Genomic DNA, 18,074 nt, shown 5'->3' with positions numbered 1-18,074 from the left:
TTTGTTCTTATTCATTTACTCATTCATTGTTCTGCCGGAGTGCAAGTCTTTCACTGCAAACCCATCATTCTCCAATCTTTCCTATTTTCTGCCTTCCTCTTTGTCTCCTCATATGATCCACATTATTATTATTACCCTATTATTATTATTATTATTATTATTATTATTATTATTATTATTATTATCATTATTATTATTATAACTATTTCTTACCAGTGTTTATTATTGTCACACTAACATTAGTTATCCAATTTCATTATTTACTTTCATGTTGTTTTATGATCTAGATATTAATGTAATAACTCTGTAAGCAAATGTATTTAATTAGAATTAGAGTCTGGCTGGGCGGAAGAGAAGGCCTACTGGCCTTAGCTCTGCCAGATTAAATAAATAAATAAATTATTATTATTATTATTATTATTATTATTATTATAACTATTTCTTACCAGTGTTTATTATTGTCACACTAACATTAGTTATCCAATTTCATTATTTACTTTCATGTTGTTTTATGATCTAGATATTAATGTAATAACTCTGTAAGCAAATGTATTTAATTAGAATTAGAGTCTGGCTGGGCGGAAGAGAAGGCCTACTGGCCTTAGCTCTGCCAGATTAAATAAATAAATAATTATTATTATTATTATTATTATTATTATTATTATTATTATTATAACTATTTCTTACCAGTGTTTATTATTGTCACACTAACATTAGTTATCCAATTTCATTATTTACTTTCATGTTGTTTTATGATCTAGATATTAATGTAATAACTCTGTAAGCAAATGTATTTAATTAGAATTAGAGTCTGGCTGGGCGGAAGAGAAGGCCTACTGGCCTTAGCTCTGCCAGATTAAATAAATAAATAAATAATTATTATTATTATTATTATTATTATTATTATTATTATTATTATAACTATTTCTTACCAGTGTTTATTATTGTCACACTAACATTAGTTATCCAATTTCATTATTTACTTTCATGTTGTTTTATGATCTAGATATTAATGTAATAACTCTGTAAGCAAATGTATTTGATTAGAATTAGAGTCTGGCTGGGCGGAAGAGAAGGCCTACTGGCCTTAGCTCTGCCAGATTAAATAAATAAATAAATTATTATTATTATTATTATTATTATTATTATTATTATTATTATTATTATTATTATTATAGGCCCTATTTTTCTACATTTGTATCTTTTATCACTTCTGAGAAAAGTGCACCCAAAATTGAGGAATTTAACATTGGAAGATATGGAAACTTTGGCACTATTTTTCTGCACTTTCTTATTTTTTGTGACATTGGTACAATTTTCTCAGAAATTATTGTACCTAGAAGGTTGAAATTAATATACAGTATCAATGTGATGGGATTTTACACAGTAAGTTAAAAAAATTAAGTTTATTTGTATCTTCAACAAAAATGAAAAATAATTTTCAGTTATTCTTAATGCAAAAAATGTTATCAATTTTCCCAACATATGAAGAGTCCACTGCAAGAATGATGGATGTCATTTGGAATACATTTTGCAGGAGAAGCAATTGAAAGTTTGAAATGCTTAGCGCTCAAATCTTAACTGTGATTTTCCGATCATTACTGGACAATGACTTCGTCTTCTTCTTCTTCTTCGTCTATGGTACAACAGCCTTCTTAGGCCAAGACCGCCACAATGATTCTCCTCCATCTGGTTCTGTCCCGCGCTTCATTTTTCCAGCGGCTTACTCCGATTGACTTCAAATCTTTTTCAACACCGTCGAGCCATCTTGTTGCTGGTCGCCCCACTTTTCTTACTGTGTAGAATGGGTCGGTAAGAGTGACTTTTTTACATGGGCTATCATCATCCATCCTATATAGATGGCCTGGCCATCTCAGTCTGTTGGGCCTTGATCACTTTAATTATATTCGCATCATTATACAAATTGTACAATTCAGTGTTATATCTGATACGCCAGGTACCCTCTTCATTTACTGGGCCATAAACTTTTCTTAACACTGGACAATGACTATCACTGTTAATGCCATATAACTCTCTATGTGCATTCTATATGTCTTAAGCTATGCATTGACAGTCTTGGTTCATTTTCGACAAGAAAGTGACATCCATCATTCTTGCAGTGGACTCTTCATATCTTAATGTCATCTATCATTTGATATCTTCTTCTGCTTCGAACTCTTCTCCCGTTCACCATTCCTTCAATTGCATCATTCAGTAGACAGTTTATTCTCAGCCAGTGACCCAAACAATTCCTTTTCCTCTTCCTGATCAGTTTCAGTATCATTCTTTCATCACCCACTCTTTCCAAATTCCAACACAGCTTCATTTCTTATTCTGTCTGTCCACTTCACACGTTCCATTCTTCTCCACATCCACATTTCAAATGCATAATCGCTTCTCTTCACTCCGTCGTAATATCCATGTTTCTGAACATACAATACCACATTCCATACAAAACACTTCACTATTCTCTTCCTCAGTTCTTTTTCCAGAGATCCGCACAAAATGCTCCTTTTTTCTATTAAAAGCTTCCTTGGCCATTGCTATCCTTCCTGGCAGCAGCTCATGTTATTGCTTATAGTACATCCCAAGTATTTGAAGCTGTCCACATACGCCTCATTTAGAATTCGCAAGTTTGCCTTCTTTACTTTTCTTCCTATTACCATGGTCTTCGTCTTATTTGCATTTATCTGCCTTCCTCTTTGTCTCCTCATATGATCCACATATCGATCGTCTAGTTCAAAAGTGCGACAACTCAAAAAAAAACAAGTTTTGAGATATCTTCAGTTGAAAGTTTCAAATAAATCACCTGGAAAGGAACAGAGTTCTGGTTCATAACCACGACAATTAGAAATGAGTCAGTATTCAGGACGAGCATATCACAATCTTCCAGTTCATTATTAATACATTTCGAAATGTACTAATAATGAATTAGTGAAGTCCATAGTTATAATTATTTCTAAAGCAATTTATTTAGTTTTCTTTTCTTTTTGGTTGTAAATATGACTTATCTCAATACTGAATTGGAAAGAGCTCCGAAAGGGGCTTTCAGTAGTATAAATAACTAAAAAATGACAATTTTGGAGTTGTCGCACTTTTGAACTGGCCGATCGATATCTTAATGTCATCTATCATCTGATATCTTCTTCTGCTTCGAACTCTTCTCCCGTTCACCATTCCTTCCATTGCATCCTTCAGTAGGCAGTTTATTCTCAGCCAGTGACCCAACCAATTCCTTTTCCTCTTCCTGATCAGTGTCAGCATCATTCTTTCTTGACCCAATCTTTCCAAATTACAACACAGCTTCATTTCTTATTCTGTCTGTCCACTTCACACGTTCCATTCTTCTCCACATCCACATTTCAAATGCTTAATCGCTTCTCTTTACTTCGTCGTAATATCTATGTTTCTGCCCATACAATACCACACTCCACACAAAACACTTCACTATTCTCTTCCTCAGTTCTTTTTCCAAAGGTCCGCACAAGATGCTCCTTTTTTCTATTAAAAGTTTCCTTGGCCATTGCTATCCTTCTTTTGACTTCCTGGCAGCAGCCAATGTTACTGCTTATAGTACACCCCAAGTATCTGAAGCTGTCCACATACGCCTCATTTAGAATTCGCAAGTTTGCCTTCTTTACTTTTCTTCCTACTACCATGGTCTTCGTCTTATTTGCTTTTATCTTCATTCCATATTGCTCACAGCTGTCATTTAGCTCCAGTAGCATATCCCTTAGTATCATTTCCTCTTCTGCTAATATCGCCCTATCATCAGAAAATCTTATACACTTTATTATTCTCCCTCCTACTATCACTCCTCCCATGTTCTGAAAACAGTTTATTCTCAGATCCTTTAAATCTGCGCTATTTAGACGTGCAAAGCAACTTTGATATTAAGGCGTCACTTTACTGACTTTTTGTAATTTCTACATTTCTAGTTGTATCCTCTTGAAATTTTTACGTTTGTTAGGTATTGCTAAAATATAAATGTTCACAATTTTTCTCAAATTTTTATGTTGAAAAAATATGCCCAGAAAAAAAAAATTTAATTTAAAAATAATTTCTGTTTTCAACAAACATTTATCTGGGTCTCTCATAAAGATAATTAAAAAGTTTAAAATAAAACAAAGACTCCCTATAATTAAATGATGCATTGGTTTTTTCCTGGTCAATATACTTCATTAGTAAAAAAAATACTTTGAATATTTCATTCTTTTGGTGATGAGAGGCTTTTCAACGTTACTTCCTGACAAAAAAATTACATCTCTCTTAACAACATGTATAAATGAATGAGCATTCCATATACAGACTTGCTGTGAATATGGTGCAAAGTTTCAATTACAGAGCGTAGTCATTCAGAAAATACCTTATTTCTAGTAACTTAAAATATAAAAACTTCGATGTGCAATAAAATCACTTTAAAGTTTTATTATAATAATCATTCTGAATAGCATAGTCACATACATAGTAAGAACTGAATTCCTAACTTAGAATAAATATATCGCGACGAAATCTTCACTATAGTATTCCTCAGGAAACCGCACATTTTTCGGCACCATACTTAAATTAATTTTGTTCTCACATACAGGGTGAGTCAGGAGGAAACGTACATGGTATTTGGAGTGATAATATTGGTGATTCTGAACAAAAAAGTTTATAAGAACATATGCTCTGTTCTTAACAGAATCTGAAATACAGCTGTTTGAAAATCACGGGTGTCAGGCTTACGTCCTTCATCAGCACACATAAGCGGACACAACCAAAACGACATTAGGTTGTAGTATGATCAATGAAACGTATCCTGGGCGTTGGATCGGTCGCGGTGGAGTCATTTCTTGGCCACCGAGGTCACCCGACGTTACTACATTGGATTACTGTGCGTAGAGTTGGCTTAAGAGCGAAGTTTACAAGAGCAAATTGGAAACTTTTCGCTTGCATTTTACATGCTTCTGCTCAAGTAAAAGAATGTCCGAATCAACTCAGATCAGCAACACAACAGCTGTCTACAAGAATTGCAAAGTTGATTAAAGTTGACAGTGGACATTTTGAACATGTTCTGTAAAGAAAAGTACACAATTAAACAGAACATAAGGTAACAATGTTTTAATTTACTGTCACCTGCACTTTTCATGTTCCTAATTTTTTCCATTAGTTTTCTCCGAAATGTTAAGAACAGGAAAATATGTTCATATGAACTTTTTTGTTCAGAATTACCAATATTATCACCTCTCAAACCATGTACCCCTTCCTCTCGACTCACCCTGTATTTTTCACATCTGAAACAAATGCTGTAATGTACTATCGGAATACAAATAGCGTCTCTCCCTTTGGGACAGCTCTGCTACAATTATTGTTCATAAACATTTTTTATTTAAAATATTTTAACTGTTTTTCTTATCTCTGTCTTTATTCACTTATTTTTTTAACTCTTCACCAAATGACTCTCGAACATCTTACCAAGATTTTTTTTTTAAGAAAACAAGCCGAGTTCCTGCTGTTTGATGTTATTGATAAAATAAACAAGACCTACCTTCTGAAACTGTAATTATTAAGGGAACACTATGGAGTTTGTGAAAGCTTTTTTCTTAGCCTATTAGGCCAATTTTAAAGATCTTTTCAGGGTAAGTATACAGAATTTTGAAAAGTGACAGTATTTCTGTGACGAATAGTTTCGAAAACATTTTTTTTGTTTCAAAATTTTAGGGACTAATTTTTATAGTAGTTTCTTTATGTCTATACAAAGTTGCAATATAAATAGATATTTAATTTTGAATTACGATATTTTTTAATTCACTTACATTTTTAAATTCACTTAAATTTTTAATTCACTTAAATTTTAAATTTAAATATTATGAATATGATATTATTTACTTTTAAAAAATGTAATATTAGGGGTCATTGTCATATATAATAAAAGCGAACTGTGAAACGTTCAGGAAAATTGGGTGATATTTACTTCGGAATATATTTATTTATTTACTTATTTATTTAGTTACTTATTATTTATTTATTTACGTATTTATTTATTTACGTATTTATTTACTTACTTATTTACTTATTTATTTATTTATTTGTTTATTTATTTATTTATGTTTTCACGTGTTAATAACTAGTCAACAAGGTAACCTACTTAATTAACACGTGAAAGCATAATACATAAGCTTATATTTTATATTCCGAAGAGATATAGACGATATAATGTTAAAAGTTGTGTAATCAAGATGTATGATATTTACTGTAAGAATCAGAAGTAAAACATCTTTTAAAAAGTTATAGGAATTAGTCTAAAGTTTCTACTAATGCATGAAAGTTGCAAGCATTTAAAATACTTCATTTTAACACATTTACAACTCGAATTCGGTTGAGTCATTTTGTATGTCGACAGGAGAACATATCAAGTTACTAACTCTAAAATATGAAAGAAAGAAATGCCCAAAAATCGATTTTAAATCCAGACTCTCCCCTTAAATCAGAAAATTTTCCCATTAACAAACGTAGTTATCTTGATTGTGACTCATAAACTCAAGCCAATGCTGAATTTGGGTCTGATGAACCGACATGCGATTCAGGCTCAACACTGGAACTAATGGAACCTGTAGCGCATCGGAAAACTCAGGTTCTCCTCCATAGTTATCTTCTTGGGCTTCTTGATTCACTAACAGACAGACACATTAAGTCGCCTCTTCCTTACATCATGTAGAATAATATTAGAATTAGATACAAGGAAGAGTGAAAAAAAAAAATAGATGCAGTTAAATAAAGAAAATAAAGTTAGAAATGTTGGGGGAGCAAATGATATTAGATGTAACATAATTTTAAATACCAAAGTGAAAGAACAACAAGAAATGATATGTTAATAATTATTTCGGACACCAAATGCACTACTATAAAAAATATAGATTTAAGTGATAAACTAAATAAATTTATAATGATGTGTGGAGCAATAAGAAGGATCCTGAGACAAAACTCGGAAAGTAACTCGCTTGAAATTTTATAAAGTGATGATTGTTCTTATGCTTACCTGCAGTTGCGAAAATTGAACCATAAAATATAGCCTATAGGCCTAAATAAAAAACGTTAAAAATAGAATCAACAGTGATGAATTTCTATGTACAGTACTTGGGTTTACTCTTCCATACAGCAAAGGAATATATGTCTGAAAAAATAACTAAATAGCTTTAACCTAAGCGAAGGAATAGAAACAAAGACAGGAGATTCATTGGATCACTGTAATTCCATGAAACGCGTCTGTTCTCTAATGGAAGTTGTTGTGATATTTATATTTTTAAGGAATTGGTTCTTACTGAAAAGGATTCTGAATATAATTAAAAGTGAAATAATTTTAATGCACTGTATGTATTACATTATTAGATTTTATATAGTTATTGAATTTATACTGTATGTGTACAAGCATTTACAATGGAATTACTACATATTTCATCTAAATGGTTCGTTGTTAAGTAAGTGACGTCAGACTAGTGGCACTAACTCATTGTCGTTGCTAAGCAATTGACGTCACAATATTGTCATATAACTCATTGTCGTTGCTAAGCAACTGACGTCAGAATAGTGTCATATATAACTCATTGTCGTTGCTAAGCAATTGACATCAGAATAGTGTCATATATAATTCATTGTCGTTGCTAAGCAACTGACGTCAGAATAACGTCATATATAACTCATTGCCGTTGCTAAGAAATTGATGTCAGAGTAGTGTCATGTAACGCATTGTCGTTGCTAAGCAGCTGACGTTAGAATAGTGTCATATATAACTCATTGTCGTTGCTAAGCAACTGACGTCAGAATAGCTTCATATATAACTATTGCTGTTCTAAGCAACTGACGTTAGAATAGTGTCATATATCTCATTGTCGTTGCTAAGAAATTGATGTAAGAGTAGTGTCATGTAAAGCATTGTCGTTGCTAAGCAACTGACGTTAGAATAATGTCATATAACTCATTGTCGTTGCTAAGAAATTGATGTCAGAGTAGTGTCATGTAACGCATTGTCGTTGCTAAGCAACTGACGTTAGAATAATGTCATATAACTCATTGTCGTTGCTAAGAAATTTATGTCAGAGTAGTGTCATTTAACGCATTGTCGTTGCTAAGCAACTGACGTTAGAATAGCGTCATATATCTCATTGTCGTTGCTAAGAAATTGATGTCAGAGTAGTGTCATGTAAAGCATTGTCGTTGCTAAGCAACTGACGTTAGAATAATGTCATATAACTCATTGTCGTTGCTAAGAAATTGATGTCAGAGTAGTGTCATGTAACGCATTGTCGTTGCTTAAGCAACTGACGTTAGAATAGTGTCATATAACTCATTGTCGTTGCTAAGCAACTGACGTTAGAATAGTGTCACATAACTCATTGTCGTTGCTAAGCAATTAACATCAGAATAGTGTCATTATATAACTCATTGTCGTTGCTAAGCAACTGACGTCAGAATAGCGTCATATATAACTCATTGTCGTTGCTAAGTAATTGACGTCAGATCAGTGTCATATAACTCATTATCATTGCTAAGCAACTGCACCAGATGTTGGGATTTTTGTAACATTTTAATCATTTCACAGTCGAGCATAAACTTTTTACATTAAAAAAAAACAGTGGTATGATACCGAAAAATTGAATGAAGGGAAGTTACCGAAGGTTATATTATTGCACTTTAAACCAGAAGGAAAAAGAAAACTAGGAAGACTATGACAAAGATGGGAAGATATCTTCTATAATCGGGAAAAAACCTTGAAGTTGACGATGATGAAATTGAATAACACAAACGTATTTTCATTGTGTCGCACGTAAATTCGCTTTATAATATAGGTGTAATAGCCTACCGTAGATCCTATTCCAGGAGACTGTGCGTAATAAAATGACAATAATAAACTGTACTGAGAATGTCAGAAGAAATCAAAGATCAGCTACTTTCTGACTACATATATTCCAGGATCACTTAGGAAGCGAATTCTTTTCCCTTAGGTGGAAAGTGGTTAGCCGACTGACCTCAGACTGTACAGTTTCAATAGGTCTACAGCACAGTCAACTAAAATAACATGTTGACAGTTATTCGTATGAGTGCAACGTTACCAAATCCTTCGGAAGGATGGAGCGTGTGAAATGGACAGACACAATAAAAAACGAAGCTGTGTTGGAAAGAATGGTTGAAGAAAGAATGTTGTTGAAACTGATCAGGAAGAGGAATAGTAATATGCGTTACAAGAGCGGTATGTTGAAGTTTTCATGTTCGAGGAAAAGTTTGAAAAAGCGAAACGTAGTTGAGCTTTTTTAATTTCCGAGAATTGAAAGAAAACATACCGCTCGTGTATCGTACATTATTTTGTGCGAAGATAGTTTATTACATACCTGAAAGAGGAATTTCTAATTAGTTGCAATGAAACCTCCATCTTGGTTTCTGTTCAATGACGGGAAATTTGCAAAACAAAAATATCTATCTTCAACATTGTTGCTTTAAAATGTTTTCTCTGTTTACTACACTCCAGTAGGCCGTGATATACGTCTGTCATTTTTTTCCCCCCAGTCTATGATGAGTCTGGAATCTTGTTGATTTTTTCACGGCTTCCTTAATGTTACTTGCATCACGAATGCAGTAACTTTAGTGGAGTTGTAGAGTTTACTTAATTTTTGGAAATATTTAAAAACAATAATTAACAGTGCAATTTAGGTGAAATTGCAGTGGTAAGTTTCCAATGTATAATTATTACTATATTGAACGTCTCTAAAAATAATATGTTAAAAGCCTAAAGCAGTAAAATCAATATGTCACTTAAGCGGTAAGAAGAGGGAAATTGTTATGTGTGTTAGGTTGGGAATACTGAATGTGGAATTTTAGACTTTCCGCGGATTGGTTTTGTGCGGAAACCAAGCAAATACGCACGATCTCGCACAAAAATAATTGCCTGGGTCACTGGCTGAGAAGAAACTGCCTACTGAAGGATGCACTGGAAGGAATGGTGAACGGGAGAAGAATTCGGGACAGAAGAAGATATCAGATGATAGACGACATATGGATCACATTAGGAGATTAAGAGGAAGGCAGAGAATAGGAAAGATTGGAGAATGCTGGGTTTGTAGTGTCAGACCTGCCCTTGAACAGAACACTATGTGTGTATGAAAAAAGCATGCAGTAATCAAGTAATAAACATTTCTTCTTTTTATATTCTACGAAATAATAAACAAATAAATAACAAGTTAAAATAAAATAATAGAATGTTGTTACTAATTAGCAAATACGTTGTCTTCTGTTACAGTCCATAATATTTACAAATGATGTCATTACTCATCCATTTATTTACTTTCTAAAATAATTTTAAATGGAAGCGTTTTGTGGATTTTTGTAGTGCGATGAATAAATAATCAGTTTTGTTTACGTAGTTTGTAATTGATGTTTAGCTAACAGTATGTTGCTGCTGTTTTCAGAGTGTCCTAATCTATATCCCATGTCATGCAATGGTTTTGATGTCGCGCCTGCTGTTAAAAAATGAGAGCCTTTTAATCTTTCTCTAAATACGCAGCAAATCCCATTAACTCCAGCATCGCTTCCACTACTGCTGTTGGGCCATGTATTTAAATCGGATGATATAAATATAGTCTACAAAATGCCAATAACAGTAAAAAAAATATCACTTTCCGTTTATTGGTAGGAAAATCAATACGAGATAAAATAAGTTACTAATAATTTTTGTGGAATAGGTCCCTGATCGTTATGAAAGAGAGATGGAACGCTTTCTAGCCATCTACTGGAGCTGATGATAAAAACAGTTCTAAAATCAGCTGTGCTCGTTTATCATGCACGTTCTTCAGAAGGCTGTACCCCTATGTTAGTCATGTCACTCTTTCGACTGTTTGTAAATCATCTTAACATGTGTTTAATGTCATTTTTGAACATTGGTGGCCATGACGAACTCTTAAAGAGGTAAACCAGTGATATCAAAGCAAGCGCATTTTTCTGACCTTGACGTCGTGCGCGGGCAGCAAGCGCTAAGTATGGAAAGAGGAAGGGTTGTGTACATAAATAAGCAACCTGTTGGATTAAGAAAACTTCAAACGCAACGTGAAATTTTATGTCGTTATTTTTATATGGCTTCTTTCTGTTTAATATTATCTATATTGTCTGTAAAACAAAAGTACTAACACTGATTTCTTAATATTGGACTTGTGTTTTAAATCTTAATAACATAATAGAGTGTTAAGAAGGAATATTCACTTAAATTCCATAGTAGTATAATATTATACTGTATTAAGTGGATGAAACACATCATTCGTAAAGAAAGTGATATTCCAAAGAAAGAGATTGAGTATAACATGATAAGTTGAAATTTATATTGATGGTATCTTTAGCCTTACAAAAGTAATCAATAAACTAATCAAAACAATATTACAGTACAAAGCAAAGTTACCTAGGTACTGTATCTGTTTTAAGTGTAACTAATATCACATAACAAAACTCTTATCGCATTATGCTTTTAAGGTGATATTTGTGAGCAACTTCCTATCATCAGAATATTAAATTATTTTCTCGAAATCTGCTGAAGCTATAGAGCTGACATTTTTACAACACATGGGCACGTATCTTTTGCTTATGATGTAACAGTAGTTGCTTTGTTAATTCATTTCCTTACAAACAATTTCCATGCGAATGGTTTCAAAATTTTCAATACACTATCTTCAGTAATACGTATATACGGTATATTAGATTTACGAAAACATTCTGTAAGGCTACTAAATAAATAGACCTATACCTGAAAATTTCACTTTTCTATACGAAAAGTTGAGAAAATATTTCTTTTGAATAAAAAAATCAAACTTGTGAAAAATGAGCATTAAAATTAAATCTTACATTCTTATAATGCACTTATACTTCTCAGACAAATCTAAAAATTAACATGGATACAGTTTTAATAAGTTCTCTTCCCTTTATCTATTGAATCAGTGCTGGCCATCCCTGAATATAGCTCGACCAAGCGGCATATACTAGGCTACCTCTTTCGTCTGTCTCTTTCCTTTCCGCTGTAGAGCGCTCATGCTCTCCTGGGCTCTAAAGCGCGCGCTTGCTCCTGTGGGCATCAATTGACATGCCTGAGGTAAACCATTCTGGACTCTACTGCACGTGGCTAACGAGAAAACAGGCTAAGGCGCGAATCGGAGTCACATGGTTATCTTGGTCTAGTCATGGCCATCTGATAATCGCCTAATATAAATACATGTTCAAAGTTCTAAATAACAAAGGAATCACTATATTAAACTCGTGCCAACGTACATTTACATATAAACTTGTTCAATGTTGGCCATGCTAGGACTAAGAATGTGACGTCGCGCTGTAGCCTGTCTTTCTCGTTAGCCAAGATACTGCACAGATGACGTAATAATGACACGCAATGTATTAGTACAAGACGCTGCCGCCGTTCCACAAAGGGAATGGCCGAGTATTAAGAATCTTTTTTGTTTTTCGTAGGTAGATATCATGTATCTATACTAATAATAAATCTGTAGCCGAAATTTTTCTGGTAATTTTCGATTTTCCAAAAATAATTGGTCCTACCATATATAATTAACCGCCCTGAAACCGAAAATCGCTTTTTTGAAATTTTTGTTTGTATATCTGTCTGTCTGGATGTTTGTTACCTTTTCACAAGGTATATGGATTTACTATAAGGTAGAGCCACTCGGCAATTTCCGCTAGCAGACGAACTCGTGACGTCACTTCGGAAGCTCGTTAGCCACGGGATGCATTATGGCCTCCTAGCACCGAAGTATTTGTAACAAGTTATCGCACAAAATTCTTTTAAACGACAATTTGTTTTTTGTTTAACTTTTATTTGTGAGGAAAAATGTACCACTCACAAAAGGAAACTATATTAAGCGTGTCTTATCCCTATGTGTTACAAGTAATTTCATCTTCTAAACTGGAGAAGAGTTTGTACGAAATAATATTTTTGTATCAGAAAATATAGTTACCCTTCATAAGAAATGTTCGTTATTAAATAGAACAATTACATAGTGAATGCTAATAATTTCCTAACATAATAACAATGACAGAAAACATAACACATTAATAAATATTATTAGAACATGCAAAAATAATAAAGCCATGGGTAGGCCTAATTATTTCTGATAGTAGGCCTATGTATTTTAATTAATATAGGCACATAATTTTTCCATATATATTACTATATCATTAGTCCTATATTTTCAAATACTCGTTATAATACACATTAAGCTGATTATTAACATAACTCACTTAAAGCTATAAACTATATTAAATGTTACAAACATATTATGCTTGACATCTTTGGACCTAGAATGGCTCTAGAGCCCTTTCAGCCTCATTTAAAATTACCATGACTCCACGGGGTGAAGTCGGTTGGAGAATAAAGCTAGCCACCTCATGCCATTCATTGACTATGAATATGTGAAGTTGTGAACACTTTATTATGTTTGAAAATAGGCTGCATATTTTCAAACACAATAATCATTAAGTAGGTATTTATATCACATAACTTTTTCCTCCTCCCTGAAGATTGGAATGAATTCTTCTTTCTTGTCAGCGCCTAGCAGAAGCTTGCCATTTACGTGCCTTCTTTCTTTGTAGTTCCGCTGCTCTTGCAGTCTTCGCTGCCGTATTCAGTGAACGAATGCGGATAAATGTCCTTGTTCTTGTATATATTTTAATTATTAATGGATGTACATGTGGAAACTTCTGTGCGAGAATGTTACACATGCCCTTAATGACGTTGCAGCAGTTTAATTTATCACCATGCACTCCTACAAACACTACTTCAAACTGTTTCACTGTGCATAGCCATTCATCTGATGGTTTGAGCAGACCTCCTCGAGACAGTTTTTCAATCCAGCCCTGAAGTACCGGCAATGCATCTGGTGTAACACTAATTAATTGGCCTGTAGGATCCCCTAATGATCTATCTACTTCACGACAGCGAAAATCAATATAGCCAGCCAAATATCGTAGACCTTCGCTGGAAAATTCAGAAACATTTTGTATGACTCTTGCTTCAGGAAGGTTTTCAACAGTAATTTCTGAAATTTCAGAATCATTTTCTATCATTGCCAATGCCTCTGTCATGTCTGGTAGAAGTCCTGCAAAAAGGTTAGAAGTAAGATAATCAATTGTATCTGCTTCTAGTTCAACAGCTGAGGAATTGAACGAAATGTCTGAAATGTTGCGACTCATTATAAGCAGCCTCAAACGGTTTTTAAATTCTACTGGAAGGGGATGGTCGTAAGTGCGTCCCAATGCTCTTATTTGAGAGAAAAGATTTTCAAGGCAGTCTTGGTTCAGTCTAGCAGTTAAGATGTAGCTTAGCCCATACAATTTTCTGAGGTCAGAAAAACAACCTAATAAAGATCTAATGGACATTATAAAACCTTTCTGAAAAGGAAGCAGTGAAGTGTTCTTGCCAACTCTCATTTTTTCACACATGGTATGAAATGTCCTTAGGATATTCTCTAGGTCTTTAAAATGTATGCCAAAACCACTTGCAATGGGAATTTGTTCACTGTCCGGAATCCTAGAATTGAAAATATCAAAAACATCATTAACAAGTTTGAAATATTCTGATGCTTCATGTTCATTTGGCAAGAGGTAACTAATGGCTTTTGCAACGTGATTTGAAAATAATTCGCATGCAGGACGGACACGCTGTCGGTCTCTACCTGATACCATTAGATGGTTATATTTCAGTTTCGGGCAGATTTTTATTTCACCTCCATCCATAGATAAAATATTCTCGATAATGGTTTTGTTAATTATCTTCCCACTGGGTAAAGTAAAACCATCGTTAATGAAGTGGTTTCTCAATAATTTTATCATGTGTGGCACATCTTGGAAAACCCATATGCGCTTGGTGTCATCACTGGGGTTATCAAAACAACTTTTCTTGTGATCTACTTCCAAATCCTTCCAGACTCTCTTGTTTTTCCTACCCATGTCACTTACAACTCCCACAATAACAACACCCACCTTTTGCATTTCTAAAATGATTTCTTTTAGCAGTGATCCTGTCATTGTAACGTCAAAATAAAAAAATACTGGCTGCTTCCAATTACTGCATAGCGCTAGAACCATTACGACTTGTGCCTGGCTGTGGGGCCCATAAACTTTATCCTCATCTTGGTCATAGCACACTCTTGCATCCACATTCATTTCATCAAAACTCAGGATACATAAAAGTTCATTTTTTGTTAAATTCTTGCATTGAGTTTGCATCATAAATAAAACATCACTTAATATGCCAGGCCTGCACTTAAAGGAATTGGAAACCCAGCGCCTTAGAGTTGACAGTGATGGTAAGGGGATTCCTACACTTTGCCTTAAATATATGTAGCATTTCCTCGATATTGAGCGGAGTGTCAAGGCTCTGCTTATATCTTCTCTTGTCCATTTTGGCTTCTTTTTTGTCACCAACAAGTTCTTGATCTGGTTTTCTGTAAAAATTTTTCTCAAAACAATGGAAACTCTCTCTTTTACCTTTGCATTAATTCTGTTCTCAAGTTGCTGTTTATGTTTACTTTTCCTGCTCAGAGCCAAGGTCAGTGACTTATTTTTAAGTTTTAACTTATTCATTTCAGTCTGCATTTGTTTATTATCTTTCTCTAATTTGTCTAACCGTGCTTTCAAATGTCTTTCTGAGTCACTAGTGCTATCTGTAATTGTACCAACATCAAACTTCTTCTTCTTGGGTGATAGTGTCTTCAATCTCTCAAGCCCTCGCTTTCTTGAATGTCGATTAATCTGCCTTGTCTGTCTGTCACTTACCGTAATTTGTGGTGACTCTGGCTGGTGTGAAGATGAAGCCTCTATATTCATCTTGTTTGGTCTTGAATCGATGTCCAGATGCAATGAAGGAACTGCAGAAATTTTAAGCATCTTTTTAGGTTTAATGTTCAAGAGCTCGGCTTTCAGGTCCCTCTCATAATCTTCTCGTAGAAAATGAACACTACACACGGTGGCATTTTTAATGTTGATTTTGTCTTTCCTTCTGCAAGCATGAATCCATTGCTTACAAACACTGTCATCCTTGGGAAAGGTGTGGTAAATCAAATCTGAACCTTTAGTCTTACGATTGTAATTTTTACACGAAAACACTGCGCAACCGGGCATGGTAAATAATGCAATATGTTTTTAGGCACAAAATATTTACAATAAACTAATTAACTTAATACCACGTGGGCTAACTTAAATACATAACCTATATACTACGATTATAAAACACGTGAAAGCCCGAATTAACAACAGTAACTGCTATAAATATAATTCAGTTCATTATAACACATTTTTATTTGGAAATATTCCACTATGAGTGCAGATTTGTCACATTTAGGGCACACGTAACCAGAATCACTGCTAGAAAACAACTTATAGCTTGTTTTTAATTCATACTGCCAATTGTTTAGCTTCCTCGGTGACGTCATGCGTCAACTGTCTAAAATTTACGTGTCTGCGCATAGCCGTATGAGCACCCCCTGACCTTTTCACGTGATAATGGCTGAACCGATTTATATGAAAATTGGAATATAAATTAAGTTCGTTGTAACTTAGAATTTAGGCTATATGGCATTCAAAATATTTTATTTAAAAGAGGGATTATAAGGGGGCTTGAATTAATAAATCGAAATATCTCCCTTATTATTAATTTTCATGAAAAATATTACATAACAAAAGTTTCTTTAAACATAATTTCCGATACGTTTTATTCCTTGAAAAATTTTGATAGGACTGATATTTAATGAGCTAAATGAGTTTTAAAACTACAATAACAACGCCATCTAAGGCGGTGTAATGAAATAAAAAACAAATGACTTCGTCTATAAGGGGCCTTGGACAACAACAATCGAAAGCTATGAAACATAGCCTACAGAGAATGTTTCTGTGTTTGTATGAAGTAATATCGGAAGCTAAATTAACCGATTTGTATAATTAATTATTATTTCACCATTGGAAAGTGTAGTTTCTCTAGATGGACATAATGCTATAATGTTATTACAGTAACTTCTGAGTGAATCGAGGACAGATAAGATTAAAATGGCTAATTATGCACAGAAAACTTGATAGGCATTCGTTTCCTGTATTTCCTAAAATAATTTTTATGACCAAATGGATCAAAATGATCGCATTTTAATTTTTTAAATACAATTTAAGTAACATAATAAACGATTTATCCTTCTATCAAACACGAATGTTCCCTGGATCAAATGTCCTATTTTAATTATGTAATTACTTTATATTTATTTCTAACGGGTGCAGCGGAGCGCACGGGTACGGCTAGTTTACACTAAAAGTTGTATACTTACACCTGTTTCATAAATGGCTACCAAAAAAAAAATTGTTTTATCGGACTAATAATGACTGTAGCGTTTATTTGCGCTTATTTCGCGCAGACATTGAGACTGGATAAATAAAAAAAAATGTATTTCATGATAGTACATCTCTTTGAACGAACTCTGGACTCCCCCATTAGGAAGAGCCGTAATTACTAATGGCTTTGTGCGTGCTTTAACTGCAGAGATGCCGGCGGGCATGCCCACCCATTACACCATTCGGTTTTAAACCGGACCTGTGCGCGGGTGTATCTGCTTGTGGAAATTAATAACTTCCCGAGGGAACGTCTCTATTCTGTGCTGCTATTCTCTCCCCCCCCCCCCCACCAGATCCAGGGTGTGTCGGCGTCTGTTTGTTTCTTCCCTCGCGCGCTCTCTCCGTTTCCTTCCTTTGTTATCGACGCGCCATGCTCACCTGCCAACGGTTTGCTCGTGGTTTCCCCCAGGTCCTCCATTTTAACATTATTGGGCAATATTTGTTCCTTGCAAAGGGAGAACATGCTCTTGAGACCAGTGGTTTTGATAAGTACCTGGAAGACTGGGGACTGGGGGAATTCCATGTTGTTGTGGTAACTGCAGCCAGAGGGGTTTAGCTCTTATGATGTAAGGTGTATCCAGCGAATAGGGATTATATAGAATGGACACTGAGCGAATTTTCCTGTGTTTTGTTTCTCTGTGCGCCAGCGTATAGTTCCACTTTCAAGCGCTAGAGGT

The sequence above is a fragment of the Periplaneta americana genome, chromosome 13 (genome assembly GCF_040183065.1).
Source record: "Periplaneta americana isolate PAMFEO1 chromosome 13, P.americana_PAMFEO1_priV1, whole genome shotgun sequence".
Taxonomy (NCBI): domain Eukaryota; kingdom Metazoa; phylum Arthropoda; class Insecta; order Blattodea; family Blattidae; genus Periplaneta; species Periplaneta americana.
The sequence above is the reverse complement of the archived record's forward strand: the minus strand, read 5'-3'. Positions refer to the sequence as shown.